Below are 17,395 nucleotides of genomic sequence, written 5' to 3'. Positions count from 1 at the left end.
CATTGGGGAGACCAGTATGTACACTACAATTTTTAGGTCTTCTGATTCTAGGAAGCATCACAGCTGCCATATTGGCCAAAGCTGGTGATAAGTACTTCTGAACATCTCATCTACTTGAACTTATATTTTGGGAGACATATCAAAGGGAACTCCCAAGCTGTGAACACAGTCTTTCAGGTGGAGTGTAACCCCACCCAAAATAGGTTTTCATCTCTACAGCCCTAGGTTAGGATCCTTAATGGCAAGTACCTCTGCCTTATCTTTTTCTTCATTCAGCCCATTTGTTTTTCTTCATTTGGCCCATTACCTCCTTCAGACATTTATTCAAAAGAGATACACTACCTTTAGCTAAGGCTGTTTTTGAAGGCATGGAGAAATATTTTTGGTTGACATTAGTGTACTTATAACACCCCTTCCCATGGCTTCCTATCATGGCAGACGGTGCTAAGGCAGCATATGTACCCCACCCCCCACCCCAACACACCCATTTAATTCTTGCAGTTCAGGTTTGCCTAGTCCCTGATTAAGCAATATTTCTGTCTTCCATGTCCTGTTCCAGGAAGACACCATGTTCTCTGGTACTGAAAGCTACCAAGAGGTTACAGAGAAGGAAGTCATTCAGATGTTGTTGTTTTTTTTAAGGAAGGCAACTAACGTTCTTTCTCTGCTGCACTGAATCCTGGTTGAAATTCATTTAGATAATTATTTTCACCCAGGAGTACATGTACCACTTTCTCAAGCATCTGGTCTGGAGCTGGAGTGGTTGCAATGGGGCAGTAATGGTGTAATAGTTCAAGATCCAAAGGAAATCTTTTTAAAGATAGATCATACTGCACCTTCTTTAAAGAAATTGAGGAAGAGCTAGATCCTCCCAATCAATGTGTTGCATCTGGATTTCACCAGCCAAGAAAGAAAGGGTATGTAGTGTTGTGGCTCAGTCTGAGCCTGAGCTTTCTGAGCCTGAGTTTCCTCAGGATGAGGAAGATGATGGGTTACAGATTTCTGAACATGCCCCTGTTGTTGATGCAGACAATGTTAATACTGAAGATGAGGCGGTGTTTCAGTTTCCCAGGGAAAGGAATGTTGTTTTCAAAGATGGTCATGACTTGAGTGAAACTTCACAGCTGCAGGTGGAGGAGTCGACCGCTTCATCTGTGAGCTCAGTGCCTGTCAATTCCCAGGCTGGCCAGTCCCAGGATAATGAGTTATTTGGCCTTGAAGGTGATGGGGATTTGGTTAGGGAGGACCGTTTGCAATTAAGGGTATGCCAAAGTGCTCGATTTGCTAACAAACGGGAAGTTCGAGGTCAACGCAATGCTTTCATGCTAGGGAAACATATTTAATGATCTGATTCAAGTCACCCCTTTGTCAGTGCAACTTTGCTTACATCCTGTTAACTTCTCTGGAATTGCCTTGGCTTTTGGGAAAAGCTTTTGGCTCTTTGGGACTTTGGTTTTGATCTTGGTTTTTGGGGACTTTGTCATTTTGCCATAGATTTTTATTGACCAATGTTTGTGGATTATACTCCATGTTATGTGTATAGGGGGAAAGAGAGAAGGAAATAAAAACAGAGGAAAGGAGAAAGGGACAGGTGGACCTGATATGTGGACTTATGAACATTTGACTATTGTCACTACCTATCTGTCAGGCATATTATTCTATGATATCTAGTTAGTGTGTAGAATATTTTAAAATGGAATTATTATACATACCCTACTGAAATTCTATTTGCCACTCTGTCTTGCCTTCTTCCATTTGTAGATATTAATAATGATTTACGCTACTTCTTATTTTAGGTGCAAATGGAAAACACAACCACATTGTCCCACTTTATTGAAATGTGTGAGAGAACCTTTTGCAAAGTGCAGTCACAGAATGCACTTTACAATGAGAAATCAATGCAAGATGGATGGAAAGAGAGATTATATACAAAGAGGAGCAAGGCTCAAATGTTCAGTTTTTATTTGAGTATATAAGCCAGATATTTTTAGATGTTATTTTTTAAGAGCAGAAACAATATTTAAAATTATGCACATGTGAATCCCCTTCTGGCTTTTGAGTAAACATCTAAATATGTTTTGCAACTCACATGGTTTAGAAAATGAAATTAGGCCCGTGTACCACTATACCACTAATCAGTGTATGCAGCCTTGGCTCCAGTGAACTCCAAATAAATAAAATTAAAATTAAGCTAGAAAATTTCTACAGAGAGTAATAGTGATCACATACCACACTGGAATTTTCTGCAAGGTGAAACAGATTGTTCAGATGACTATTATTATTATTTTTTCAAGCACTGTGCTTGATGAGACTTACCTCAGACATGCTGCCTGAAGGCTAAGGGCATGACGGTTACATGCTGAAGACCACCGATCTTGCAGGCAATGGGATACATTCTTCTACAACAGACAAAAGCAGAAGACTAGTTTGAGAAGTACAAGGTAGGATGTGTGATGGAATCCATAGCTTTGTCTTTCAAGATAGCTGAATGGCCAGTGGTTCAGGGAGAATAGCTGGATGCTGCTGCCTTTGTGCATTTACCACCAGAAGCAGTCCTCTCACTTTGACCAATGGTAGAGCAGGCCTGTTGGAAGAAATAATCAAAGTCTGTTGAGATGAACCTAGTGGCAACCAGCTACAAAGATCTATGGAGCATTTCTCAATTGTTTTCTATGTCTCTGTATAAACTTGGATTCATTCAGCATGACTGATAATCAAGGCTGATAAAAGGATCACTTGAAAAGGGTTTCAGCTATAAAGAATTACAACAACTGGGTTATATGTTAGGGTCCAAACATACAACCATGATAGCATCTGTATTGTTATTTTAATGTATGCTGGATGCCCTTTCATGTATCAGAGCTTTCAAGAAAACATCCAATGGCCATTTACATTTTGGGAAAAATCTAGGTTCTATGCATTCACTGAGTCAAAAGAATTACTAGATGACCTTGGGCAAGTTGCTCTCTTTTGGCTTGATCTACCTCATAATGTTGTTATCAGAATCATTGATGAGAAGAGATGTTTAGTATTTCAAGTTCACCAAAGGAAAATAGCTAAATAACTATTAACACAAATCATCATGTGCATGGTTTGCAATTTATCACCTATTATCAGTGATATTTCACATGACAGCAGTATGTGTGAAAAGGATTTTGGTGTCCTCGTGGACAACAAGTTAAACATGAGCCAACAATGTCATGCAGCGGCTAAAACAGCCAATGATATTTTGGCCTGCATAAATAGGAGTATAGTGTCTACATCGGGGGCTGCTCAACCCATTACGCAAAGTAAGCATTTGCAGTATAGTTGATTTTGCCCAGGGACGCTCTTGAGGCGCTCTTGGGGGAAAATAGACCTTGACATATGCAAGTTGTAGTTACTGGGATGTATAGTTCACCTACAATCAAAGAGCATTCTGAACTCCACCAATGATGGAATTGAACCAAATATGGCTCGCAGAACACCCATGATGAACAGAAAATATATATCAGTGATTGGTTGGGGGGGGGGGGGCAAAATACTGTTTGCTTACCATTGAAAATTACCTAGGGCCGCCTCTGGTCTACATCCAGGAAAGTAATGCTATCCCTCTATCCTGCCTTGCTCAGCCCGCACCTGGAATACTGTGTCCACCGCAATTGAAGGGAGATGTTGACAAGCTAGAAGGTGTCTAGAGGAGGGTGACTAAATGATAACGGGTCTGGAGAACAAGCCCTATGAGAAGCAGCTTAATAGCTGGGCATGTTTAGCCTGAAGAAGAGAAGGCTGAGAGGAAACATGATAGCCATTTATAAATATGTGAGGTGAAGTCATAGGGAGGAGGGAGCAAACTTGTTTTCTGCTGCCCTGGAGACTAAGATGCGGAGCAATGGCTTCAAACTACAAGAAAGGAGATTCCATGTGAACATTAGGAAGAACTTCCTGACTGTGAGAGCTGTTCAGCAGTGGAACACTCCGCCCTGGAGTGTGGCAGAGACTCCTTCTTTGGAGGATTTTAAACAGAGGCTGGATTGCCATCTGTCGGGGGTGCTTTGAATGCAATTTTCCTGCTTCTTGGCAGGGGGTTGGACTGGATGGCCCATGAGATCTCTTCCAACTCTATGATTCTATGATTCTATATATCTGAAGTTTAGCCTGTTTGTTTCTCTTCCTTTTTGCATCTAGTGTATAAAACAGCAAATTCTTCCTATTTCTAATATTAAGAAATTTGTGAGTGTTGGTAAATTTTGGGGGGGGGGGGGAATTGGAAATTTTTTATTCTCCACTACCTATTACCAGATTTCATATATACAGTAAGACAGTATCATATAACGCTCCAGGTTTGAAAGATGAAGAGCTTGACAGAAAAAGAAGAGAAAGCATCTCTGTTTTGGTCACACACACAACCGAAGATGCATGAATTCAAATTTATAAGTTTGAACACTTAGCCTTAAAGACTTAAGCATGATTAAATATGGAACAGGATTGATGAATTTCTTGTTTTCTCTTTCTCCTGAAGTTGTTAAAATCTCAAATATGAAGAAATTAGCAATTTGTTGTAATTTATTTGTAAAAAAACAAACAATTGAACTGAAATTATTGTCCATTGCTATTCATAATGGCCACAATCCATAGGTCTACTTTTGTATGTGTACCGCCAGAGGAATTGAGATTTTTGTCTTCCCCTTGCAGCCCTTCATGTTGCAATCCCCCCATCATTTCAAACAAACCTTTGGCCCTCAAAGTAAAGCTTTAAAGTGCACAGAGGGATAAAAGGATAGTCCCTTTCATTTCAAATACATATCCACAAATTTTGTATCCACAGCTTGAAAATATTCCAAAAAGCAAGGCTTGATGTTGCCACTTTAAGTGATAGAAATTTCCAACAAGAGGAATAAACTTTTCCCCACTTACACAAACTAAATTTTTGTCTACTTTTGGGGGGGGGGGCATGTGAGAGTCAGATATAAATCTAAGTAATTCTGACTCATGTTCTCGCAATTAGCCATAACACAGCCAAAAATAACTCTTAAGTTCTACTATGAGACACATATTGACATTTTGATTTTTGGGGTTTACTTAGCTTTCTTGGCATTCTTCTCTTTTTAATAATTAAACAGATCTATTCGTTTGTTGGAAAACTATTTTATCATACCACTGAGGTTTCTAAACTGATGAGTGCGCATTGAAATCTACCATTAAAGGCAAGGGCATATTCCATTTAGTTTTAGAACTAAAAACCACTAGCTGTATGAGCTCCAGGTTATTATGTGAATTTTGAAATCTCAACTGTGCTGGCAGTAATGCAGGTGTAGCTCTAGACCTTTTTCTGCATGATGTAGGGGAGTAAAGGACACCCTCTTCCCTATCCAGTCATGTACATGTCAAGAAGTATAGCATCCTGAGCCAACCAAATTATTTCAGCACTTTAGGCAAAAAAATCCCATTAATATCTCTCATCATTCTAGAAAAATACAATTGCAACTTGTATCTAAACATTTATTGCTACCCTTTCATGAGACACCAGTCCCAGTGCCCGAGTCTTTCTAATAGCTGGGCTGGTCATGGAGTTGTGATGAAGGTCATGAGCTGAAAATGTAGACTATAAATTTTAAAAAATCAAAGTGCTTGCACACACTGGCCATACACCAGGTGACTCCTAGTCCATAATATAAGGTAAGCCAGTTAAACCACTTTTACCCTTCCTAGGGAGAAATTGGAGTTAGTGTGGACAGGCGACCAACTCTAATTTGAACTGGTCCACTGTTCACATGGCCCATCACCACCACTCCCTTTTGTCTTGCACTCTGTAGCTAAGGGGAGAAGGGATGGATTCAGTCTGTTTTGGCACCTGGAAATCACCAGGAGTTCTCTAGAGTTCTGTAGCAAGCTGCCGTGACAATGGGCTGCATAAGGCTAACTGACAGGGCCAAACCGGGTTCAAGTTGACTGAGCAATTTGGATTCCACTTCCATTCCTGCCATGGCTGTTCATCTAAACAGATCCGTGAAGTCCAGGACAGGTCCAGAGCAGGAATGGACTCACCCTGGATTTCAATGTACATGTATATGTCCCCTAAAAGAACACTCTGGATAGTAATAAATGAGGTGCAATGAGGTGGGCTTGTATTCAGAGGTAGATCTCTGGTGACACAATATGACCACTTTTATGGTCAGCCAACTTTAAGAAATGGAGTCACAAAGTTGAATCCACAACATGTGAATGTGGAGAAGAGCAAACCACAGACCACCTACTGCAATGCAACCTGAGCCCCACCACATGCACAATGGAGGACCTTCTTGCAGCAACACCAAAGGCACTCTAAGTGGCCACCTACTGGTCAAAGGACATTTAATAGAATACCAAGCCTGCAAACTTTGTGTTTTGTTTGTTTGTTTTTAATGCAATACAACTGTTTTGGTTCACTCCTGACACGATAAATAAATAAATAAATCAATAAATCAGCAGATTCCAATTGTCAGGGCTCGGGTCCTAAATGAAGATGAGGAGAAAAAGGGTTTCCTTCCAGCAGACAAACTTGGGACTATGGCTGAACAGATACCTAAGCAGTCTGAAGATGTGGACCCTAGTACTGCTCAGCAGGAGCCGAACCCTTCTGATTTAGAAGTGCCTGAGTCAAAACAGTATCAGGCTGTAGAGCAGGAATTAACTCACCATGCCTGGCTTCAGCTGAGGCTGTATTCCTTACAGGTGTGTGTGGGGGGGGAGGGGGTTGGCACAGCTGGTTAGTAGCCAGCTGCATTAAATCACTATTGGCTGAGAGGTCATGAGTTCAAAGCCAGCCCTGGTTGGAGTAAGCTCCCAACCATTAATAGTCTAGCTTACTGTTGACTTACGCAGTCCAGAAGACAGTTCCATCTGTCAAGTAGGAAATTTAGGTACCGCTTTATGTGGGGAGGCTAATTTAACAAATTTATGATGCCATAAAACCTTCCAGCAGTGTGCAGAAGAATGAGGAAGTACTCCATCAAAAAACTTGGTGTCACAAATGGACAGTGAAGTGGCAGCTCCCCCTGTTGCCAGAATCAAGCATACCTTCATGAAGCCAGAAAAGCTGGAATATTAAATGCCTCTGTGTCTGTCTATATATGTTGTATATCTACATGGCATTGAATGTTTGCCATGTATATGTGAAAAGGGTGAGATATAAATACAATAAAAATAAATAAATAAATTGGCAGAGAGAAGGGCTACACAGCTCTGTAAAGGATTGCTGCTGGCAACATAAATAACAAATGCAAGCAGTATCCTGGTGCTGGCAGCAATCATTGTATGGAGAGCTTCAGCAAGTAAGCTTGTACCTTCAACCTTGGACTTGTGTTGGACCCTTGGTGAGCTTCTTGCTAATTGACCCTTGGAACAGAACATTGTGACTATCCTTTTGCCTTACCCTCTATATTGAATAAGTACTGTTATGACTCAGACTGCCCATGACCATGCTTGCTGAAAGAATAGCTGTAACCTTCTGACAATTCTGACAATTATGCTGGGGAAAGTGGAAGGTGAAAGGAAGAGGGGCCAACCAAGGGCAAGATGGATGGATGGCATCCTTGAAGTGACTGGACTGACCTTGAAGGAGCTGAGGGTGGTGACGGCCGACAGAGAGCTTTGGCGTGGGCTGGTCCATGAGGTCACGAAGAGTCGGAGACGACTGAACGAATGAACAACAACAACCTTCTGACACCAATATTCATGGTTTCACTTACTCAAACTTCCCAAAAAATGAGCTTTCTAGATTGTCTAGTGCAATTCTATATTTCTGGCCCAAGCATATCATAGAATAACACTAGAGTATTTAGAGAGACCCATACATTGAAGTGTTTGTGGACCTCTCTCCCTGGGTCCTCCAGTATGATCCAATGGTATGTTTTCAGTCCTAGTTTAGTCAACATATAGATAGATAGATAGATAGATAGATAGATAGATAGATAGATAGTCAACTATCTGAAATTTTAGGTATCTATGGAAGTCATATTGTATTGTTTGCTTTCTTGGGGTTTCACTGTATCCCCACATCTCCTATAACATTTAGTAAAAGAAAAGTAGTCTGTGGAAAGCATTGCATTTTTCATGGACATCACAGCATACAAGGTTTGTTTTGTATTGTAGATAAGCTTCATTATTTTTATAAGATAACAGCAATTTGTAATGCTGTCTTAATTTATTTTGCTTTATTTTTCTTTTGTGCCAAGGAAATCTACATTTAGAACTTCTTTCCTTTAGTAATGTGGATTAAGACTGCAATTCAATTTTTATCCTGTTTTTATACAATTATTCATTATAATATATTATATTAATATATAACTGCAGCAGATCCCAAACTTGAAAAAGCTTTTTACAGCAAACTATTGTTGGAATTACATTTTCATATGTCTTGAACATAGAAATGTATTAATTGCTCCTTTTTCTCTATGCAGTAAATGTGTAGTAAATGCAATAATGATAACTGTCTTTAAGTTCCTAATTATTATTCAAGCATTGAATGTCATACAAAACAATTAATCTTTGCAGGACAATCCTTCACAAGACAAGTTATCTTTGCATATTAATCCAATAAAAAATCCCATTCCATCTATCTACATTACATTCCTTATTGGCCTTCCTGAATATTATTTTGTATAATAGAGCTCCGGATTCAATGTACAAAAGGCTACAATTCTATTAAAAGATAAGACCACATGACCAAGCCCATAAACACAACCACTGATTCCTCTTTCTTGCTTATGTCTCTGTTATAGCAATTCCACAATGGCAATCTGAGCCCACCATGAAGCTAGTACATATAAATACAAGATATTGAAAAGTACTCCGCATTCTCTTCTCTAGCAGAGTCATTTACTTAGTCTCAGAGACAGGCAAAAAAGATATAATGATCAAAAACATTCAGTAGTTTCAGTCTGATAAATACACTATACCTCAGTTCTTGATCCAGAGACAATAAGTTGCAATAGAAAATCCTGTACATACCTAACTGGAAATAAATGCCATGAGTTTGATAGAAATGACACCCAGGGTCATGGGACAGCAGACTTAATCATACCAAATTACCTTTCCTTAGGCAGTGTGACGGCGCGAGTGGTGCCACCTATGTATAGAACTGTTAGTTGTAAGAGTTAAACTGTTGTATCATGCTTAATCCTGCCCCTTTTTACACTGCTTATGTATAGTTGTATGGATTGGTTGCTTGTAGCTGTCAATCAGTACTCTTCCTGCAAGAGGGGACAACTTCCTTTTTCTTTTCATTCTGCCATCAGAGTTCGTACCAGATGGACGTGAGTAAGAGACCTGATTCTAAAGGACCCTGATTTAAGTTACCTCTTAGCACCAGTTCTGAGATTTCTTACCCCTGGGACTCATGCTTTACGTCCAGATTGTCCTGGACAATTATTGAGGAGACCCAGGCGCCTTCAAGCCGGTTCTTTTGGCACCAAAGGAAGATCCTGAATCTTCAAAACATAGGCCATCTGAACTGGGATTGTGGTTTGCTCCGGCATTCACAGCCATTGAGGAAAGAGGAAACTTGGTGAGGCTTCTCAGCTTCAAACCCCTTGGACCCAGGACTAATTGAGACTGTAACGTATGTTTTCCTTCACCTCACTAAAGTTTTCCAGCTCCTTACTTTGAAGAAATGACTTTGTAATAAATAAAACTTATCTTGAGCTATTTACAGCGTTTTGGGTTTTTGGGAGTTCCAGTTTCCTAAAGGAGGGCAAGAAGCAATCCCTTGGGGAAAAGGTGCCACGTCCATCCCTCCTTCATTAAGACTAATCGCCCCCAAGTGCGACGGCACAGGTAGATTTGAAATAGACTGCCTGTAACTGGGAAATGATTAGAGATTCATTAAGAGGGGTGTAGCAATGGTCCCATCCAGGATGAAAGGATACCAGGTGACATGAGAGAAAACTTAGTGCATACCATTGACCTTCAACACTGATGAATTCTCCATTATGATCATGATAATAGATTGATCCCATGATAATTTTCCTTGAAATAACTTGAACTGCAGCAATTACTGACTAGCTGTTAATATCTCGTTGATGACCAAGCATGGAATAATGAGACCAGTCATAGACTGGGTTGAATCCAGGTCACATATTTAACCTATGTTTTTAAAAAGTTATTTGGAGCTGAAAATGGCTAGAGGAGACAGCAAGTCCAGCTGAGGCTAGAAGTATATCCCAAAACAGCTCTCATAGTCTCGGACAAAATACCTGAACCCCAAGGACAAAAAGAATGTTAAATAATGATAACCAGTTATTTTTAAAACAATATGTGATCTCAAATAACATTCATAATCTGCAGATATATTCTTCAGCTTTATATCTTAGAACAGCAGTTCTCAACCTTCTTAATGCCGCAACCCTTTAATATAGTTCTTCATGAACCCCAACCATAAAATTATTTTCATTGGTACTTCATAACTGTAATTTTGCTACTGTTATGAATCTTAATGTAAATATCTGATATAGAATCATAGAATCAAAGAGTTGGAAGAGACCTCATGGGCCATCCAGTCCAACCCCCTGCCAAGAAGCAGGAATATTGCATTCAAATCACCCCTGACGGATGTCTATCCAGCCTCTGTTTAAAAGCTTCCAAAGAAGGAGTCTCCACCACACTCCAGGGCAGAGAGTTCCACTGCTGAATGGCTCTCACAGTCAGGAAGTTCTTCCTCATGTTCAGGTGGAATCTCCTTTCTTGTAGCTTGAAGCCATTGTTCCTTTTCCTAATCTCCATGGAAGCAGTAAACAAGCTTGCTCCCTCCTCCCTGTGGCTTCCTCTCACATATTTATACATGGCTATCATATCTCCTCTCATTCTTCTCTTCTTCAGGCTAAATATGCCCAGCTCCTTAAGCCGCTCCTCATAGTGCTTGTTCTCCAGACCCTTGATCATTTTAGTCACCCTCCTCTGGACACATTCCAGCTTGTCAATATCTCTCTTGAATTGTGGTTCCCAGAATTGGACACAATATTCCAGGTCTAACCAAAGCGGAATAGAGAAGTAGCATTACTTCCCTAGATCTAGACAGGATGTATCTTCGTTCACTGGACCATATTTGGCACTAATACCCAATACGCCCACATTTGAATACTCATGGGCTTGGGAGGGTTGATTTTGTCATTTAGTCATTTGGGAGTTGTAGTAGCTGGAATTTATAGTTAACCTACAATCAAAGAGCATTCTGAACTCTACCAACGATGGAATTAAATCTAACTTAGCACACAGAACACCCATGACCAACAGAAAATACCAGAAGGGTTTGGTAGGCATTGACCTTGAGTTTGGGAGTTGTAGTTCACCTAAATCCAAAGAGCACTGTGGACTCAAACAATGATAGATCTGGATCAAACTTGGCATGAATCCTCAATATCCCCAAATGTGAACACTGGTGGAGTTTCTGGAAAATAGATTTGACATTTGGGAGTTGTAGTTGCTTGAATGTATAGTTCACCTACAATCAAAGAGCATTCTGAACCCCACCAACAATAGTATTAAGCCAAACTTCCCACAAAGAACCCCCATGACCAACAGAAAATGTGTTTTCTGGTGATCTTTGGCGACCCTCTGACACCCCCTTGTGACCCCCAGGTTGAGAAACACTGTCTTAAGACTTTATCACATGAAGGAGGCAACCAGCATTAAACATGTTCTTATTGCATAATGCCATGCACGTTAAGCTACTGGATTATATCCTCATTATGGTCAACTCTGCCCTCATTATTGATGGGCTAAACCCATCAACAGCTGCCAACTCCACAATGTTCCTATTACTTACCTGGTCTATGGTCTACCTTGTTCTGTTTCGTTATCACCATGCTGAAGTGATGTCAGGGTTGGGATTCTCCTCCTTTTCCATTCAGTCTCTCCCCCTTGCTGTTCCTGGGCTGTTTACTTTTTAAATACACAGTAGTATTTTTAAAAAATAAATGGCAGGAACTGAGAAAATTTCAAAAAGTATGGAGCAGTGGAAGTATGGGAAGGCTGGGTTATATGTGTATACAGAAGTACAACCACAGGACCATGCATTAGCGATTTGTTGCTATTGTGTGAATGGCAAAGAAAGGGGTGCATGCCACTAGGCAGACACTATCAACAATGATGCAACTGAAATGGAATAATTGCTATGATATATACCCTATTTTATGTAAAGTTCAAGGAAATATTTTTCATTATTAAGCACAAGTTATTAATGCTGATTTAAGCCTGAGTATGCTTTCCATATTTTTGTTTCATCCCTCCCGCCCGCCCCCCCCCCCACACACACACACCTCTTTCAGTTATTTTTGAAGAAAAGGAATAAAGAATGTGAGCATGAAGCAAGATATGTTAAAATAATTATAACAAGTGTAAGCTGGATCCATTACCATCACATCTCATTTCTAGGTTAGCTTCATTTGTGATAGGAATGCTGTTCTTCCTGATAGAGCCATTGATGATAATGATCAAAGCAGTCTGCAACAAGGATACTTCTCTGACAATTATTGTCTAAAAGTAATGCACATTCAGAAGAGTTCAAAGACTAGATGGAAGATATAGGAGCACTTCATTCTGTTTTTACACTGATTTTCTGTCCCTTTTTGGAACTCAGACTCTCCAGATTGGTTTGTTTTGTTTTTCAGACATTCTGGTTATTTACAGAAGAATGCTCCCCTTTCAGATATTTGAAATAAATGTGTGGGGGTGGAGCGGCAATTGTGTTTTTTCAGGATTTCCAAATGCATAAAGTCCTTTACACATACTGTTTTCAGGCAGAAGTCTTTTTGATTCTTACCCCACACTCACCCAGGTCAGGGGTAGAGCATGGCATAGTGCCATTGTGCCATGGCCTCCCATGTGTTCATTGTACGTGTGACAAAAGTCTGAAAGGAGCTCTTGTTTTCATAAGTTATTGACAGAAACACAGTGACACAGCTGTTTTAATAGATACAGACATAGAAATACACACACACACACACACACATATATCACAGCTTGAATATGTTATTCTGTGGTGTTGTAATTCCGAGAAACTCAGAAAAAAAGAAACCATGGTCATGCTGGTTGGAAAATTCCAAGTATGGCAGCACATGAAAATAACTTTTCCAACTACCTCTCTTTCTCTCACCAGTTATAACAACAACCAGTATGAGAGTAATAAGAAGCAAGAAGAAAATAACAGTAGGGATGTAGATGTTCACTTTCATTCCTAGATGCAAAACATTTAAATAATTTTGAGAATGTGTTCCTTCTGAGCAAAATTACAAGAACTACAAAAAAAAACCCCAACATTTGGTTAAAAACTGTATATTTGGGGCTAAATACACATTGTATTTTAATGTTTTTATATTGTTTTATGTTGTTTTTATTATAATATGTATATTTATGCTTTTTCTTGTTGTGCGCACTATGCTGTGCCACTTGTTAGCCGCCCTGAGAGGTTGAGATAGGACGGGATATATATGCCCTAAATAAATAAATACTGCTGAAATATATATATTCTGCACAAACAGATTCTTACCAAAATATTTCCAAGTGAAAAAAAAATCCCACTGAAATTGTCTATTTAGAAGTACAGTGTTCCCTCACTTATTGTGAGGTTCCATTCCAGGACCACCCACAATAAGTGAAAATCCGTAAAAGTAGGGATGCCATATTAATTTAAATATTTATACGTTATTTTATATTTTTATATATTATTTTCTTACCCACGCTTTCTTACCCGCCTCCCGGCCCATCCCAAGGGCACCTGCCTGCCTCCCTGGCCTCCAGAGCCACACAGGCAGCAGCAGGCCAGGGAGGCAGGCCTTCCCCACCACATCTCAGGCCACCACACTTCCGGGATCTGTGGAAGCTAGGGAGGCAGACCTTCCTCGCCACTCCTCAGGCCACCGCACTTCCGGGGTCCCTGGCCTCCCTAGCCTCCACTGGATGTAAATATTTAATATTTAATATTTTTATTAATATTTTCTAAAACCCGCAAAACAGCGAGTCTGCTAAAGCAAACCGCGAATTAGTGAGGGAACACTGTCCTTTCTTTCACCATCAGAATGTACAAGGCAATCCCAAAGCTTACAAAACAGGAAAAAAGAGCCAGGATGTTTAAATTCACTAGGTGTTGCAACATGTTCGTGTGTCGGCTGCAGTGTGTATGTGTGTCATACAAATGTAACAAGAAATGGCAAAAATCTTGGAAATGTATGTTTTTATCTTACAAATCATATTTTTTTTAAAATATAAATGAAAGGTTTTCATTTAACATTAATGATGAATTAAAGGTTTTCATTATTACAGGAATATCCAGGAGTGAGCATATTACACCTATCCTATAGTTACTCCACTGGCTACCGATTAGTTTCTGGGAAAAGTGGAGGGTGCTGCTTGTTACTTTTAAGGTCCTACATGGTTTGAGTCCAGGTTACCTAAAGGATTACCTTTTCCTGTACAATCCACCCCAAACACGTGATTCTCTGGGGGGCAGGCCCGTAGCCAGGATTTTGATTCGGGGACGGGGACGGGATGGGGGGACTGAGTCTGAGTGAAAGAGGGTCTACCCTAGCAAACCTTTTGTATCATTACCCCAGTACCCCCATGCATATGGGATATATTGAGCATGGTGATCAGATCATGATATGAATAAACATAAGTTTAAATAATGTACCAGTAAGGCCTACTTGCGGTCTGCCAGGAGAATTTGGGGGGGGGGGCTGAAGCCCCTCAAGCCCCCCCCCCCCCAGCTACATGCCTGCTGGGGGGCATCTACTCCAGCCTGCCAGAACCTGACTGGCAATCACCATCGGCTGTCCCAATGACCTGCCGAAAGATGTGTATCTTTTATAGAAATACATTTAATGTGTGTATTTATAGAATTTTTACAATGTTTATGTGTTTAAACTATGCTGTAATCCACCTCGAGCCATGGGGATAGATGGGTAAGAAATAAAATAATAATAATAATAATTAAAATATTATTAATAATAGTTATTACAATTTATGTATATGCCTGTATATTTTATAAAGAGTTTATTTACTCTCTGGTTAAACTATTTTCACTGAATTATTTCCATAAAATGATGCATGTCTAAAAGATGTGTCACCCACATGAATCATATAATCATAAAATCATAGAGTTGGAAAAGATCACATGGACTGTCCAGTCCAATTCCTGCCATGCAGGAAAAGGACATTAGAAAGCTTTGTTCTTACTCTCCCAGGGGTGGTATAGGGTCCCCATAGTAAAAAATTGGGGAAGGCTACCTGCAATGGTTGTGTAGAAAAGGGAATATCAACATTTGTTGCTTGTCATTAGGTGGAGTTGCCACAAAGGAGTTATGTCTAGCTGGTTGGCATGCTGAACTGGGAACAGGTAACATTTCTAGGGTTGTGTTTCAATGACACCAGGGTGCTCTCATGCCACAATGCTAGGGTAGTGGTTTCCAACCTTTTTTGGGTCATAGACCCTTCAGAAGTTTTTTCCCGTGGAACCCTAACCCTGTCTCTGGTTTTCCCACATTGTAAACCCATAAAGTTCTTCCATCTTTCATCTACTCCTAGTGCCTGGGTGTTTTATATAATGTAGCAAATTTGGAAATAACAAGAAAACATTTTAAATATGAACCCAAACCTATAAGAAAATATTGGATATAAGTACAAATATTTATTTTGTTACAGGAAAATATTGGATTCACACCTAAAGTGATGAATAAAATTGTTTTATTTTTGTACTTAAAAAATAGTTTTGAAATTGGGCTTTATTTCTGACTGTTGAATATTTAAATCTAGGGTGGCATCTAACTTATTCCTACATTTGTTTTTAGATAGATAGATAAATTTTATTTTGGTCCAGAGACCTTTATTACACTGTAGCATACAAGCAGGGGCGGCTCAACCCATTACGCAAAGTAAGCATTTGCAGTATAGTTGATTTTGCCCAGGGGCACTCTTGAGGTGCTCTTGGGGGAAGACCTTGACATATGCGAGTTGTGGTTACTGGGATGTATAATTCACCTAAAATCAAAGAGCATTCTGAACTCCACCAATGATGGAATTGAACCAAATATGGCACACAGAACTCCCACGATGAACTGAAAATTATATATATATATATATATATATATATATATATATATATATATGTGATTGGTTGGGAGGGGGGGGGCAAAATACTGTTTGCTTACTGTTGAAAATTACCTAGGGCCACCTCTGCATACAAGTTGTACAGGTAATGAGATTAAGAACATCCAGTGGATAAAATTGCAAATAGTCAAAGCAATTTTTTGGTTTAAGCATAAGGGAGCACTGCTTGGATAGCCTTTCTGGATACTGACAGCTATACGTCTATCAGCTCTACCCAATAGTCAGCCTGTGGCACTGATTCAACTTTCCTTTTTAAAGCCAAGGTACATTGAATTTCAATAAGATATTCATATGCTGGCATGGACTTTTAAAAAATATTTTAAAGGTTTTTTTGGTGGAATCCTTATGATGCTTTTGCAGAACACAGTTTGGGAACCACTGCTCTATTTCTGAGAGTCTTCCCAGAGAGCACTATTATTCTGAAGAAGCTGCCATAGGACATGCAGCTTTATAAAGGTGGAAAATATGCCAGTTCATAGTGAGTGGGGGAAGAGTGGCCAATTGTAGTTTTTAGGCTGTGCGGTTTGATTCTTAGGGAACTTTCTACTACAGAGGAGTGGTAAACAATAGTAATGATGCTGCAGATTCCTCCAGTGCTGAGCTCAAGTGCGAATAGTCTGCGCAACAGGCAAAATAAGGAGGAATGTAATGAGTTCAATTTTTCTCAATAACATGCCAATCTTGGGGGGAAGTGGGGCATAGCAGATGCCAATTGGATGCCCCAACGGTTTGAGAGGTATATATGGAAGGAGGTCTTCTCCTCAGTGCTCTGGATTTAAGCCATTCAAAGGACTACAAGTGATGAATGAACAGGCTTCAGGCTTACCTTGAAAAGCTGGCTAAAGATATAATTGGCTTGAGCATGGGATGATTTGAACATTCCCTACCCACAAGGAAAATATTATCTATTAAAGGACAGATAAAGAATGTCACCTTCATTTTCGATGAGTACACAACGCATCAAGCAAGTGGCTTGAAGAAGTTGAACACTACAGGATGAAAGTCCTGCATGTCACCTTTGAATTTAAGGTTTTGAGGATGAGGATGAATGGCTGTTAAGGGAAGCAAAACTGAAAATTTAGGAGGAATCATATTTAAGGGGAAATGATGGCTTGGAAAAAAATGGCAGGTCTTTGAAGCTGCTTAAAGGCTTAGTGTACTGAGGAAACAGATGACCGAACAAAGTGCAGGTGACATCGTCAAAATTGCATGATTAATGAGATCCTATTGCTCTGCTCTGCTCTTGCTCAAACATGTATCGCTGCCATATGTGTGA

This window comes from Anolis sagrei, chromosome 5, assembly GCF_037176765.1.
Source record: "Anolis sagrei isolate rAnoSag1 chromosome 5, rAnoSag1.mat, whole genome shotgun sequence".
NCBI lineage: Eukaryota > Metazoa > Chordata > Lepidosauria > Squamata > Dactyloidae > Anolis > Anolis sagrei.
The sequence above is the reverse complement of the archived record's forward strand: the minus strand, read 5'-3'. Positions refer to the sequence as shown.